We start from the raw sequence: 15,399 nt of genomic DNA on the forward strand, positions 1-15,399 counted from the left end.
TTTTTTTTTTTTTTTTCTCCTCCCCCCCCCCCAAATTTTCTAATCTATTTTTATTGGTTTTAATTGAGACGTATGAGCAGCTGTTGCTTGAAGATTGTGGTCCATTTGTGGAGAGTAAATAATTTTCTGTTGCATATTAAATATGCCTCTTAATGAGACATCAATCAAATCACATACCCTCATGTAGCTCTGTAATATACCATAATTTCTGTAAATACCATATATTAATATGGTATTTATTCATTAGTGTCAACTTTTCGAAAGGTATGCTTAAAATATTCTCCTCTTTCAGCTAATCAGGGTATGCTACAAACTCATAGGAAGCCAAATAATTTATTAATATATGCTTATATGCCATTAAAACATGAAGAATGTAAGAAATCTGCATTTTAAAAGATCCTGAAGAAGTATGTGATAACTTACTGCATCAAATTGAGGTGTCTCACACTGCCATGTTTCTGTCATAAAAGATTCATAAATTTAACTTGAAACTATTCAACAACAAAGAAGTTCAGCATTTAGCAGTTGTTTTCTATGGGCGGCGTTGCTGGCTGCCAAGTTGCTGCGGCATAGGGCAGCAGGGTGTGTTCTGCTTGCCTGCTTGTGTATTTCTTGGCTAGGTGTAAGAGAAAGTTACAAAGTAGTGCTCTGGAGAACTAAACAAAACAGCAGTGTATCCTTTCGAGGGCACCAATTCTCTATTAATCTTTTAAGTAATATTGTTGAGATTATCTACTGCCTTCAGAACACAATTTCAGAAACTTGGGGTAGGTCTTGCTCGTCATCCATTCAAGTGAGGAAGAATCACCTGCGCCCTATGTCCTTACGCCGGGATTTTCGCAGAACGTGCAACGAGAACCGTCGTGACAAATGACCATGATCAGAGCCTGTGAAAGAATCTATAAAATTCCAGGTATCAGTTTTCAACACTTACAAAGAAAATTTGTTAATCTCCTGGTTTTAAATTAATGCAATGGTAATTCATGACTCTCTAAAAAAATACCTGTGGGATGAAAAAGCAAAAACTGAAAACTACTTACGTATGAAAACATGAAGATCTCTTCTTGCTGTACAAAGATTCCCCCGCTTTTGAGCTCTGGCTATGTTGCTTTACTGCCCGCCTATGCTTTTCTTTTTACCTTGCATCTCAAAATAGCATCAGAAAAAGCTCCATCCCGTGTAATAGGAAGCTGGGGTTTCAGCACAGCTGCGAGCCCCTCTGAGTCGTCTCAGGTGACCCTTCGCAGTGCAATTGTCCTTGGTGCTTCTGCACCTCAGCTGCTGAGGGCTCAGCACCCCCACGTGTTGGAGATGAGCTCACAGGATGCACCCCTGGCTTTTAAGATTATACTAGAAATAGTGCACTTATTTTTGTGCCACTGAAGATGTAGCTGAAAATTCGACCATCTTTTCCCTTTTATCACTTGTATTAGCTGTTAAATTTGTGTAAGGGCTTCCCAGTTGTCAGCACACTAAATATAGATAAGGTAATCGCAGGCTGAGATCTTTATAATGCATAGACAATTCATAAGTGGGAGGAAAACCACTCCAGATAGTAAATTATGTTATGATTAGACCAGTGTCAAAAAATGCATAGCCTTGTATCTACCACAACTTCATTAATTTCTGAGGTTGTGGCTAAAGTCATCTATGTACGTAATGCAGAATGTATTTTAGAAAATGCATTCATTTTAAGATTCAAAGCAAGCTGAGATCAGCTTGGCTTTGAATTTGCTATGTTTAAAGGCACATATCAATACTTTATAAACAGGGGTCTGATTTATAGTAGAATTGTGTAACATAAATATATTTAACCTTGAGTCATGCAAAGTGAGCCTTTGAAGCAAGTGTATATACACACTAAAATCAATGATCCTAGAAAACCCATATAGGACAATGTCTGTATAAAGAAGTAAGTCTCAAGGCAGTCAACAAAATGGTTAGGGATGCCTAAGGTATGGGAATAAATTTTGCAATAATACTGCTAAATAATACTCTTTACAGAAAATATCCATTGATTTTACCAAGATATTTAGCTGAGCAGAGACCAGAGGTTTAAACATGCACAGTACAGCTCCTAGGTATAATACAGGTCTTTACATTATATTCCTAAGAAGGCACAGAGGTGAAGATGAATTCTAAGGCTGTTGGGGTTTTTGGTGGGTTTTTGTTTGTTTGGTTTGTTTGTTTGTTTTTTTTTTTTAACTAGGAAATCTTACTTGGGTACTACTATTCTTTTTGTGCCTGTGTTCATCGCACTGCCGTTCCCAGAATATGTGCATTCATTCTCTGGATACTCTGTGGTTATGTATTTGCAGCTAAGATACAAAAAAGCTCATTAAGAAATCAACTGAGCACTCCTTGAAGTTATCCTTGAAGGATCTTCTTGGGTGATACCACCTCCTTGTCGTTTCATTCATTACATGGAATCAGGAATCATGTCATTTCATTCAGAAGATCAGATGATTAAGATCATCTTTTATTTTTTGCTCCTGCCCATTTTGTTCTTCTGGAACAGCAGATCCTCACATCTATAATAGTTAGGAACTTCTAATTTTAAGCTTTAATTTCTTTCGGAGTACTTTATTCCCATTAATCTTGCCTGATGATACTAGCCTGACTTGAGCTAGCTCACCATTCTCCTGTGTTTTAATGTCTTTATAATGTCCCCTCCGTACTTTTGCTCTTCTAAATATGTGTTTTCATAGACTTATTTTATAAATGGGGTCCTTCTCTTTTCTGCTTATCCAAGGTATGTTTTTTCATTGTCTTTTTGTTTTGGTTTTTTGTGTTTGTTTGTTTTTTGGGGGCTGTGTTTCTTTCAATACAGGTGAAATTATATACCAGTTTTGGACAAGGTGCTAAATACACCCAGTTAGAAAGGGCTCAGAGTGGTGAGAGTGCCCTGAACTGTAAACCAGTGCTCATCCTGCTGCTTCCACAGCTCAATCACATTGCTAGCTAATAGTTACCTTCTGGCCAAATAGTATCGACAAAGATTTCTTTTTCTTCTTTTGTTTCCAAATGATAGTGCCCAGCTCACAACAAAAATTCGTGTATTTATCTTCTGTGTGTACTATTGTGTTTTGCCTCACGGTCTTTCTTACTTTGTGCTTTACTGCGACCTTATGGGCACTCCATTTTTTTTTTTTTTTTTTTTTGATCCAATCACCAGGTACTCATAATTTGCCCCTGGCAGCACCTCTAAACTTTGTCTCACCAAGAGCCTCAGCTGGCAGATGCCCCACTTTGGCCAAGGCCAAGCAACTGCTGCTCCGTAAGGAATTTCACCAGCAGTATGCATCTAGCCTGCTGATTTGTCAACAAAACACACCCCATTGTCTCCTCTTTGTCCAGTGTCTTACTGTATTGACATTCTTTTACTAATCTTCATCCTCTTCAGCTTAACTAACAGTTTCCCATGTGTCACTGTGCCAAAAGCTTTACTGAGCCAAATAGATCATGTCTGAAGAATTACCCCCCTTGTCAAGAAAATTATCCTGTCAAAAGAAGGGGATCAAATTAAACACAATCTACTAAAACTGCCTTTTATCTGATTTTCATCATGTAAATCAGTGCAAACCACACAGCACTCCATAAACTCATGTGATCCTTTTAGTTTAAGCCAAATAAAAATTGTGTTAATGGCTGATGATCAGGGTCACACTAAAGCCAGCAACTAAGCATAACTGAAACAACGAGACACAATTTGTGCTCTTTTTTAATACATCTAAAGAATATGGGTTTTTTAATACATCTAAAGAATATGGTTTCATTCTTTAATGAAACGCTGTCTGCTGTGCTGGAGCGAGCCGGGGGTCCCCAAGTGCACACAAGGAATGGCACACTGCCACTAACATACTAATTTGATTTTTGTAACACTTTGGTTTCACATAATGGGAAACACTTCCAAAACAATATTTTGAAGACATTTGTAATCTTTATGCCATTATTTTCTAATTGTGAAATGCATGCAGTAGCAATAGCAGATCTAACAATGAGGTAAGTAGAAATTAAGGGTTTTTTCTTAGCTTGATACCAAAAAAATACATTTATTGCCTTCCTCCCCTGACACTTAATGCCCAGCAGAAGTATGAATTTAGCAGCAGTTTTTCCCTTTAAAAGCAGCTTTTCCATTGCTCATTTTAATTATTATGGTTTCTCATACTCTTTACCTTTCTTGTTTTAAGCTTCCACTTCTTTCTGTGCTGGGAAGAGACTCTTAAGGATTCCCCACTTCAGTCTGGGCAGAACAGTTTGTGCAGGATGGGTGAGAGGGAACTGCATGAGGTGAGACTCCAGTGGCTTGATGGGGGAATTGGGCTATAGTGCTGAAAGGGTGTAAGTCTGTGGCATCCTGTGGGTCCCTTGCTAACACAGATCCTCAGCCAGGCTGTGCTGCCAAAATATAACCAGCACAGGGACTAGCTCTGCATGGAGCCCGACAGCTTCATGATAGGATCCAGCTTTTCTTTCCTTCTTTAAGTGTGGGTTGTTCTGTTTTTTCTCCTACACTTTTTATTTTCTGCCAATGGGACCATTTTCTTATAATGAGACCCATATCCCTGCAGATGCCATAGCTCCAGTCAATAATCATTGTTAGGGTCAAAAAAGAAAGAAGGAAAAAGAAACAATTGTGAAGAGGAGGATTGTGCAGTCTTACTGCAAAAAGAAAAGTGAGAAAAGGTGTTCTCACTGTTTTCAAGAGCAACTAGAAGCATTTGCAGTTATGGTGAGGGAAGAGTTTGCAATTAAAGTAGTCAGAAACCGGAAAGTAATCTTGGTAAAAACACTTTTCAAGGGGTTAGATTTCCATATTCTCTCAGGTAATGTGATACAGAATATCTTCAGTACTTAAAATATTTTAAGTTAGGTGGGGAAAATAAAAACACTTTGTTACTTAACTTGAATACAAAACTAAATTTGTGAAATACTAGCAATTTTATCTTCTAAGAAACTTTTCAGAGTTACTAAAAGCACCAATAAGGTGTATATCAACCTCTAGACTGCACAAAACACTGAAGCACAAAAAATAAAGAAAACAAGTTTAATGAGGTAGGAAGGCTCTCAGTGTCAATGCAGAAATGAAAAAAATAGATCAGCACTGGAGACTCAAATCATCTCCTCTTGCAAAGCAAGTATGCACAGGCTGCTTAGAAAATAAATGATACACTCAAAGCTGGTAGAGGAATGCTATTCCCAAGAAAAACACTTATTTTCAGCATATAATCCCACCATGGCACTTCTCTGCTACACACAAAGGTACAGATCTGATATGTCATTATGCAGTTGCAGCACGCTTAAACATTTCTGGTTACTGCAGACTGAGCACTATTTAATACCACAGAATAAAAAAATAGAGTTAAAAAAATAGAATGTCACTGTAGTAAAAGACAGATTAGTAACTCTGTTATGACTCAGTAGCTCACAATAAATTATTTAAACAACTTGAGCTCAAGAATGACCTTTCAGCCATTGCAAGGCAGGAAAAATATTTTCCTTTCTTAACCTCCACAATTCAAATTCTGCTTCTTCCATCAAAATCAGAGGACCAAGATGTGGGAACTTGGTGATTAATCTCAGACTGTGAAGCCCTGAAGTACCATCAATCAGGTGTAGATGGTGACTTGGTAATGGAAGCATTGGGAGAGGGTCTGCTGGGCAGAAACCAGAGGCACATCATATTGCTTATCATAAATTTCGAAGCATTTATGACAGAATATTTAAAACTGATAAATCCTTCAGATTATTCAGTCATTTTGTACGACTCAGGTCTTGAAGCACATATTTTAATCGGTTCTAAGTTATAAAAGTAAACTTGAGGTACATATTATTACAGTGCATTTTACAGACATGGAAATTCATAGGTCAAGCTCCATTAGCTCAGAGTATCTAGACAGCTGCATCCCTTTGAAACCTGACCTATTTCACGTGCTTTTAAGAATAGGCCGTCACTTGTGAGATGTGTCAAACCCTGGTTTAGCAGTCTCCTTCCCTCCTCTGCAGGTGCCGGTGCTGAGGTGCTGGCAGGGAGGAGCCGCAGGAGTTTCTGTGCGGGGAGGCAGGGGCTGCCCCAGCCGGGCACAGCCCATTCTAGCTGGCTCCGAGGTGCCCACCGCAGGGTTCGGCTGAGCCGCGCCACCGTGCTCCGGCTGCTTTCAGGAAGGCGAGCTTCAGAATGGGCCAAACACAGCTTTTTAAAATTGTGAAAAACAGCAAAATGAACAGCAAGGAGGGAGTAGCAGGACGTGAGGGAAGTTGCTCCAGGCACCAGAGCATAGTTTCCCTGCAGCCCCTGGGGAGGGTCAGCAGCGAGCAGCGCAAAGTGGATGGAGCAGCACAGAAGAGCTGCAGCACACTGACCACAGTCCCTCTCCTGACCCTCTGTGCTGCCCGGGACTGGGGGAAAGGAAGTGGAGCTAGAAATGGAGTGAAGTTGAGCCTTGGGGAAAAAAAGTGAGAGGTGGTGGGAAGGTGTTTTAACGTTTGCCCTTTATTTCTCACCATCCACCACTGTTGCTAAGTGGTGATAAGTGAAATTAATACTTGATGAGCCAAGTGTGTCTTGCCCATCAGGATACCCAGTGAGTGGTCTCTCTGTTGTGACCTGCAAGCTTTCCATTTTATTTTCTCCTCCTTTCCTGTCTAGGAGGGGATTTAGGAGAGAGCCACTGCAACTGTCTAGCACCATGTCCCTACAGCTGAATTTGCAATGCTGCTGGGGGATCAATGTGGACAGCCACTATGGTGTATGTACTATATGGGGAAAAGCCAATAATCTAATGGCTTATTTGTTGCTGCTTTGAAGAATACCTTGGATGAATGATGTTCAGTAGTTTTGGGGGACTAAAAGTTAATTCTGGAATAGTGTCATACAAATATCAATTCATTTATCCCTAGTATCTCCACATTTGAGTTCTGTTTAAGCAAAGAAGATTCTAATGTTTGACAGGTTTAAGAAAATTACATGCTATTTCTATGAGTTTAATTTTTTTTTTCCCAGAGGTAGATTTCCCACTAATGGAAACTGATTGAGTCCAATTCTCATACTGAGAACAGACTGAGGAATTTCTTCAGTGAAGTATCAAGTGAGCTTGAGATACTTCTTCACATTGCTACAAATCAGCACTCTGCCAATTCATGCAACTCCACCTTTATCATGTAGATACTATTTCTTGATCATTGACCTGGAAATTTTTCTAAAACTGTGTGTTTGCTACTCCTTATTTTAAATAATTCACTTTCTCTCATTTTTGCTAGAAACAATGAAAAAAAACCCCATAGGAATATTTTGAATTTGTAGTGGTTTGCACAGAAATTGTGAGAAGGAGAAAAAAGCTTTAGAGGAATCCATGTGAAACGTGTACTAAAGTAGGTATACACATAGGAAATCTGTGGTTATGTTACTGCTACTTCAGCCAGGACCTTAGCATGTCAACAAAATATTCTGTCGTAGCAGCAGATATCAAAACATAGAAACTCTTCACATTGTTACCTAGAACATGATATATGAAACCCAATAAATATGATAAAAAATTTGATTCATTTCTAGAGCCTTAAGGTTGATGGCCACAGATTTGAAAGGTATATAATTTTGATAGCAATACATAATATTGGATATTTAATACTCATGCACATCTTCCATTTCTATGCTATCATAATAGTGTGATATTGCTAACTGGGAATGGTGAGGCTGGATCCTGAAGGGAGCTGGAGTTGTATAAGCTTTAGCAAATGCTGGGTGTATCTGTAAATGATAGTGAGAAGGAGAAACAACATGGAAAATTACAAACCCATTTTATTCGGTGTATCTACAAAGTAGAAGATGATGGGAATGATGACACCAAGCTGAGTGGTTCAGTTGACACACCTGAAGGACATGCTGCCATCCAGAGGAACCTGGACCACAAGAAGTGGTCCACCAGGCATCACATGAGGTTTAACAAGACCGAGTACAAGCACTGGTGTTGGGGCAACCTTCAGCATCAATAAAGGCTGAGGCATAAACAGGTTGAGAGCAGCCCTGAGGAGAAGGACTTGGGGGTAGTGATGGATGATAGACTGACATGACCCAGCCTTGGGCACTCCCAGCCCAGAAACCAAACATGTCCTGGGCTGCATCCAAAGGAGTGTGGGCAGCAGGGCCAGGGAGGGGGTTCTGTCCCTCTGCTCTGCTCTGCTCTGGTGAGACCCCACCAGCAATGCTGCATCAGCTCTGGAGTGTCCAGCACAGGAAGGACATGAAACTGTTGGAGAGATTCCAGAGGAGGCCACCAAGTGGATTAGAAAGATGAAACAACTCTCCTATGAGGAAAGGCAAGGAGAATTGGAGTTGTTGAGCCTGGGGAAGAGAAAGCTTTGGGGCTTAATTTCAGCCTTCCAGTACCTGAAGGGAGCCCACAAGAAAGATGGAGAAAGACTATTTACAAGGGCAGGTAGTGACAGGAAAAGGGGAAATGGCTTCACATTGCAAGAGGGTAGGTTTAGATTAGATATTAGGAAGAATTTTGATTCTGTGACTCTGTAAAAGTTCCTTGTATGTACTTTCGAAGTTTGAAGGCAAACTCTAGCAAAACAGAGAAAATATTAATTGGTCTCTAATGTTCATTGCTTGCACATTCCAATCTTCAATCATCCTCTGCAGTATCCTATTCAGTTTGTTTCTCCTAAAATGAGTACCACTGAATACATGAGACAAATTCATACAGGATCAAGAAATATTAATGGAGCACGTTTGGCACTGTTCCTTAGTTTCTCCAAAAGCAGATGTTCAAGGAAGGGAAATGTGCCACCTGACTATCTGAAATTCCTGTTTTCTTTCTTTCTTTCACACAAAGCAATTTACAGGAAAGGGAGGCAGAAATTCCACTGTGGAGATGCCTCCTTTTTCACCCCTCTGAGATTTTTCTGTGGGTTTCTCTGTTTTGCCTGCCCTGCCTGGGAGCATACAAGTGAGTGTACAGTCATCTGGAGCCTGTATGCTATGCTGTCACTGTGCACCAGCTGCCTGTTATTCAAGAAATGTTGTAAAACATCTCAGGGAGTCTGTGACTAACAGTTTCAGTAACAATCCAGACAGAGGCACTAGAGAAGGAGTTAATTAGCAGCCACCCAGCAGCACCAAAGTGAAATCAGAAGAGTCTGTGTTTAAAACCCCACCACTCCTTCAATCCACATAATTCACATTTGTCACTCACTGTACAAAAGCAGGCACTTAACTCTTTGATTCTCTAAATGCAAAACCAAAGCAAGGCAAATCTTTTCATATGCTTTGTAGTACCAGCTGCTGTACTGTCCTTTTACGGCTAATTAAAACCACGTGATTTTCCAATTCACTCGGTACAGAAAAATGTGTATTTTGGTGCTATATCACTTCAAAAGAGCACGTCTTGCTGCAAATTAGAGGGCAATAACTTGAGATCCTGTTGAGATCTGAAAAAAGAGTGAACAATTATGGTTGGCCTTCATCCTCAGGAACCTTAGCAAATTCTCATAAAAGTCCCCTGAGGTATAGTTAGATGCCATCTATGCAGCAAAATCCCTGAAGCTAAGCAGTGTAGGAAAAGAATTTGGCAGCTTCCCTAAGATATGTATGTTCAAGTGGAAATTATTAAGAGGGAAAGGTTTGTCTGTTTGGCTGAAGTGATTTCCAAGTAGGCCAGCAATATGCTGGTTCCAGGACTGAGGCAGCAAGGAGAAACATCTCTTGAAAGGAAAGATGGAAAGAGCAGGAAGACCATTTTTTATGAGTTCGTGGGTTAATAAATCACTGTTTGTAATCTATTTTGAGGGTTCTGAATAATAAAAGGCAAGTTATAAGTGCTGAAATCCCACTTTTCTGAATTTGCAGTAAAATTAAATTTGTGAGAATTATGCAGTCAAAAGGTTCACAAATCAAGTTGTTGGGGCTTTTTAAACAACTTTCAGTTTGAGGCTAATTATCTGCTTCAGAGTCAGTAATATATTTTTCATACATTTTCTATATTCATATTCATAAGCCATGCCCATAAAAGAATATATTCTTCTGGGGCATTCCAGCAGATATTTTAATCAGTTAGGAAAATTGATTAAGAAGTTAACAGATTTGAAGAGCACTTTGCACTAATGCCGATTAAGATTCAGGCAGAGGATGTGCCATAATTTATATTAAAAAAAAAAAAAAAAAAAAAAAAAACAAAGATGTAATTTTTTCCTTACTATTACTTTTCTTTTTTTTTTCCAGTTTGCTGTGCCTGTTGTAATTTGACTGATCATAACTCCCAAATGCCCATACATTTCAGTTTTGCTCATAGCAAACTCTTCTCAAAGTTTGGTGGAGACCTTTTTCTAGAAAATATTCTTCATCAGGGTAACACATCTGAAAGAGAAGATTGACAATTTCCCTTTTTTTGAATCCTGGGAAATTTTAAAAAGTGCAAGTAAATGGCTATGCCAACACAGAGGTGGATTTATTACACGCTAGTGTTAAGCATGAATCACACTAACAAATGTAGGATTCTATTGTGTATATTTTGTAAATATTTGTTTTAATTGTGAAGCCAAGGCCTAAAATGTACATATTTATACTGATAAGCATGTATATGTTCATAGAGATCATGGTGAGTTAAAATGTAGGAAAAAAACTACTCCAAATTTACATATTAGTAGACAGGGACAGCTAGATGTGGAATGTTAATAGAAATAAGATCATAGAGTTATCAGATTAACTGCTCTGATTAACTTCCTTCTTTATTATGTTCAGAATTATTACAGAAAGGAAACATAGACCCTTTCAGAAGCCTTTTAAGAAACCCTTAGGAAAGCAAACCCTGGATCCTGAAGTAGTAGCAGGGGTAATGAAATGTTACAGTCTGTATAAATATTTTTTTCAAGAACTCTATACCTTGTAGCCTTTAGTTGTGCTGTTGTAATATTATGGCTTTAACTGTAAATGTAAACATAATGATTTAGTGTAATATGCTCTGTTATCTTTTGGCACAGCAAAAATATTGAGTATTCACTTGAGTGAAGAACGTTTGGAAAACCTGTGATTTTGAAGCACATCTGAAGAACTTCTGTCAGTACAAGTTATACCACGCAAACAAACACATTTAAATATGATCTGAGAGCAGGAGATTAATTCTGTAGGTCATACACTGTGTAGTTCCACAGGCCCGTGAAAGTTGTTCTGAAAAACTGTAAGCCTGCCAGAGATCAAGGTGCAAATACTACAGAAAACATAAAAGAAGCAAGTACAAAAAGGATGAGCCTATGAAGGTCAGAATTTTTTTTTTTATATCAACTCCCTTAATGCAGAGTTTCCCGAGAAGATGATCAGAGCAGGCTGCATTTGTGGTGTTTGTTCCTGCTACACTTCTGCTACTACCCTTTTATTCAATGTCCATTCACTTATTCGGTCTATAGGTGTTAAATAGTATAGGATTATATAAGAACAGTAAAAAATATCTCTCAGTGAGAATATAAAATCAGTAAAATCTTAGCAAATGTCAGGAACCATAATAAGCAGCATACATTTGACTTCATTTTCATTATGGTAACAGGAAATTATGTGATAGGCAACCTTCAAACCAGAAATGTTTCAGAAGCAAAAAATCAGCCAGGATAAAGATCACAAAGGTTGTTTAGGGATTTTATCTTTATATGCATATGGGGTGTTTTTATATTAAAGATTTAATTACTATAAAAAGATTAATTTTATGTTAATAGCAACTAAATGCTTATTCCAACATGGTGTTATTCTCATCTTGAATCCATGTTCAAACTGGGATTTTCCATCTGTGCACACCCCCAAACCTTTAAGAGGCCAGTCACATTATCTCTCAGTCCTGTTGGTGCAGGGCATGGGCCAGGCAGACAGTTCTGGAGCACATTTATTGTTTAGGAAGTAGCCAAGGAAGTTCAGAGATGTCATGGCAGCATTTGAGATTCTTGGACAGCCTTCACATGAATACCTGTAACAAGTTAACAAGCATTATGAAGGGCTGCTTTTCAAAAGTCAGTATCATCCATTTTAGGGCTAGTCTCAAACTGAAGCATTCTTATGTGTTCAAAAATCTTGAGTAATCAATCACAGATATGTAAGTCTATTTTGTCTTACAAATAATGCTTTGCCTAAAAAGTTTACTTTTTCTATTATTTAAATAATGACTTAAGTCAGAAAAAATATTAACTAAAAGGCTAGTCACCTTTATAATAAACATTTTCCTAAATTACACGTGATCCATTTTGTTTGCAGCTATCAAAGGTAACCTTTGAAGTAAAATAAAGAAAAAATATTTTGAAAGCTATCAGCACAGGCCTGTGTTATTTCTAATAGATTTAATTGCTCTAGATTAGTTATTTTGCATAGATTACATAGAGTAGTTAAAAATTTATCCTATTCTCCAGTGATTTAACCTTTCTGCAATTCTTTCTCCTTTCCTATATTTATGTCTTCCCAAAAGAAGTGCAAAATATTACATTGGAAAAGCAACGATTCCTAAACACCTATACATGGCTGCACAAGACAGAAAAAAGGTCACAGTCATCTAGGATTTTTCTTCATGAGAGAGGTGTAACTGCACAGCTGTGGCCGTGACATAAGGGTTTATGGTTTATTTAGTCTGGACTCTACAGGAGCAATAATGTGCACAAGTGAGATAACAAGCAGATGATTTTTGAGCCTCTAAAGACTGCTGAGTAATGCAATGCTAAATTAAGAAGCTAGCTCCTTACCTCTTCTGAACCATTAGTTTTTCAATTTGAGGAAACAATAGGAAAGAACAGGCAGAAGTTTTTAGGGGAACTGTGAGACCTTGGAACTATGGCTGGGAAGTTCTGGATGATACTTGGTCATGACAAATTACACTGCTTAATCTGTATTGCTGAACTGCAGTTCAAAAATTATCTCTGCAAAAGCTGTAGTTTGAGCCAGACAGCCAGGTCACAAAACTAGGCAATCATTTGTCTGGCTTAGACCTAGACAGACCTTTGTCTGATTATACCTGGAATCAGTCTCTTGACTTGATGATTAAACCATATATTCAGAAAAATTAAGATTAGTAAGGGAGATTATGAGCCCTGAGCAGAACACCTTGTTTCAAGCAGGTACTGATCAATTCCTTATAAGCAAATTTAAGTATCCCTCATCATATCCACTTACCTGTACATGACTACACAAGTCAGGCAGGAATCAAGTTCACAGTCTAGGATTTTTTTCTGCAGAAGAAAGATATAACTCCTTAGCTATGCCCATAAGAGTTTATTTAGGCTGGATTCATTAGAAGAAATAATGAGCACAAAAAGATCATAATCAGGTTATTTTAGAGGTACTATAAATGACTGTCCATGCTTTATTTATTTACCAATGATGTAAAGGCAGAGTGAAAGCAGTGAACTCTTCCTCACTTGTCTGTCTCAAAAACTAACTTCAGTCTCAGTGAAGCCTGGAAAATATTAGGGGAACCTCAATTTTGGCTCTGTCAAAAACAAACCAGCTGCTGAAAACTACAGACATCTTCAGGAGGGATGTATGAACAGTTAGCACCAAAAAACAGTCCTTCATTAGTAAAACAACATACTCATTGCTATGTGAATCTCCAGGTAGCAAGAAAGTAAAAAATACACAAAATTAGTTTTGAAGCAGAAAAAAATGTGTGATGAAACTGAAAAGTATGTCACATTTTGTTGACTTCATCAGGAAATGAGGGAGTAAGGAAGGCATTTCAGAGAGACTCTTTGGAAATCCTATGAACTTTATGATTTGTTCACCAGCTTTCAGAGTTTTCTCCTTACTTATGACTGTGACATTGTAGCCACTTTTATGCTCTTTATTGGTGAAGGACCCCCCCCTCAGGCTATGGAGATCTGCTGTTTATGTTCTTGCATGCATTTTGTTCCAAGCTGGGCCAATTAACTCTGTAAACTGTGGAGTGTTCATCACATCCCTATCAGATGTGTGTCATTGTGTGTGATACAGTTTGAATGAATCCAGAAATAATTCTATCTTGTCAGCTGAGCAGACAGTCTTGTCACTACCCTGCCAGTTTATACATGAGGTAGTGGGAGCTGTGTGAGAAAGCAGTGAACAATCATTTGAACTAATTAAAAGCAAAGTGATTGAAATAAATGAATGGCATTGAAGGAACTGTGTTGAGTTGTTGCTGATAGAAAATTGGTTTGAGCTGTATATTCTTAGGAGGTTTGTCATGGATGCATCCAAGGGTACGGCATGTTGCTGGTCAGAGGCTGGAGGGAGATGGAGGGTACCCTCAGCAGGGAGCTTGTCACGTGCTAGCTCAGTGTCTTTCAGTCCACCTGGTCACCTGAAAGCCACATCCTTTTGGGCACTGAAAGCTCTTGTTTCATGATAGATAGATGAGTAGGCATGTACTGATGCTGGTTGGCCAAATTTGCTCTGTGTTTTTCTAGTAAAAATTAATTTTAATGGGAAGATGAGTTTCTTGACAAAATTTTTTTTTTTTCAGAAAGTGATGGCATTCCTTGAAAATCCTTAATGATAATGCAAAGGAAGAATTCTTTTGGAACCTCTTTTTCTTTTACATTTTCAGTTTTTTTATTACTCAACATGTTTGGAAACTCAGTGATTTTTTTTTTGTTTGTTTCCAGTGAAAACAAAACAAAACAAAAGAAAAAAAAACAGTGGAAAGCATCTTTTTAATAGGCATTTTCTGCAAGAAAACTACATCATTATACCAAACCTGACAGAGACATCAATAAATGTCAGAGATGTTGAGTTCGTGTTGCAAGTCAAGTGTAGAACTGGAATAAAATTCCTACCTCTCTGTCTATTACTTTAAATATGGGGTTTTCATTTCCTGGTGCTCTGAAATCCTTCTCTCTGTGTGTCATTTTTTAACTTCAACTCCTGTTCTGAACCCATCAAATATACTCTGATCCCAGTTTTCTGTTAACTCACATCATTTATCTTCACCATTCATCAGTCTATGGTATGATTTTCATAGTAAGAGTTTCCTCTGGTGATTACAACTTTGCTGAAGAAATTCTGGCAAATGCTGCCTTGTAATTTTTGCATATTCTGTAATAAATCATATTAAAATCACAGACTCTTTTATTCATCTCAATATGTTTAAGATGCTCCTCAGGATCTGAATTCTGTCTTTGTGCTGAAATACACAAAAGCTTTCTTGTTTTACTGAGGATAGGGAAGTTATACTTGAAGATGTTGTTTTATGAAATCTGAGCATGACAAAATAAGCTTCCTTGTATTACTGCTGTTGTGGAAGAATGTAAGTCTTTATAAACACTGAGTGCATGTGAGTATTTGAGGTCACAAATCCCTGCATATATCTGTTATATAATGGGCACTTAGAGCTATTTCTCATTAATGACTATTCTTTTTTATTAATATGTTGTATTTGTCTTAACAGAAGTCCTTAT

The sequence above is a fragment of the Anomalospiza imberbis genome, chromosome 3 (assembly GCF_031753505.1).
Source record: "Anomalospiza imberbis isolate Cuckoo-Finch-1a 21T00152 chromosome 3, ASM3175350v1, whole genome shotgun sequence".
In the NCBI taxonomy this organism is placed as follows: Eukaryota; Metazoa; Chordata; class Aves; order Passeriformes; family Viduidae; genus Anomalospiza; species Anomalospiza imberbis.